This window comes from Octopus bimaculoides, chromosome 4 (assembly GCF_001194135.2).
Source record: "Octopus bimaculoides isolate UCB-OBI-ISO-001 chromosome 4, ASM119413v2, whole genome shotgun sequence".
Classification (NCBI taxonomy): domain Eukaryota; kingdom Metazoa; phylum Mollusca; class Cephalopoda; order Octopoda; family Octopodidae; genus Octopus; species Octopus bimaculoides.
In genome coordinates, this window is record NC_068984.1 from 3,290,170 (window position 1) to 3,291,489 (window position 1,320).

Here is a 1,320-nt window from a genome sequence, read left to right on the forward strand (position 1 = left end):
ATATATATATATATATATATATATAGTCAAATGGTTTTACTAATATCACAGCCAAATGATTTCAGTATGATATCTTTCGTATTATCGCATTGTATGATAATTTTATATAGTCATAAATTATGGAACACAAAAGTATAAGCAACATTTTTGACAACATCTTTAGCAAAGTTTATTTATGGAAGTGGAGATTCTAACTACCATTGATGATTTAATATGCTACTATGTTAACTACTAAAATATGCTACGAATATAGATTTTAATAGGGTTGTAAAATGACACAGGCAATAAAACAAGCTGACGGACTTTAATTCAGTTGGTTTTAGGTTCGAAATAAAACACCAGTTTCTCATTTCATCCTTCCTGGATCATCAAAATAAGTCGTTCCTCTTCTATTAATGTTGGTCTTTGTAACATTGTCAGGAATTATGATATCCTGTGGTTTGTCAATCGACATCGTTTACAAGAACTCATCGTCTGTTACACACAGCATCTGTTGGTTACTTATGCCGTTAATCAGTAACATAAAATTGAATCTTCTTTACCACTTTCAGCTTTTATTCAACATTTTAATAAACATATTTTGTACTTATTACAAACCGGAAGAAGATCTCAAAGCAACACTGATTAATAACTGTACAACAAACAAGGGAGGCTATCTAACTCTATAATGACAGGTCATAATTCACTTTGTCCACCTTTTTAATTGAACTACATTACATGTTAGCCATTGCAGATGGCCATGTTCAACAAATGCTTACGAAACATTAATGAAAGATGTATACATGCATTTATATATCATAGAACATAATCCTTCAAGGAGAAAGGATTGTTTAGTGTGACTAGAGCCAAAAGGAGGAGAAGTAAAGTTGGTGGTTGTAAGGGAAGATTCATCATCGTTTCTGATCACCTCCTGATGGTCTGCTTCAGAAGAATCCTCAACAGTATCCATAGCGGTACAAATATGGAGTTCTGGATCATTTATTTCGGAGGCTCAGTTTAGGCACAGGAATGGAAGAGATATCGCCAAAAGAATAAGGTGTCATAACGATACACTAGACTCCCTACCATCAGAGAACATGGCATCTGCAAAGTGAGGATTCACATTCAGGAGTTTCACTTCCTTTACTAATGGATAATATTTAGCCTAATGTGTGTGACGTTTCAAGAAATACCTTGTTACCGAGAGAAGAGAACTATGAAAGGATTAACAGAACAGCTTGATTATTTATGTTGATATTTAAAAAGATGTTCATGTGGAGTGCAATTTGTTGAAGTCGAGAATAGAGAACAGATTAAACGGATCAGGAAGAATTCGTTCCT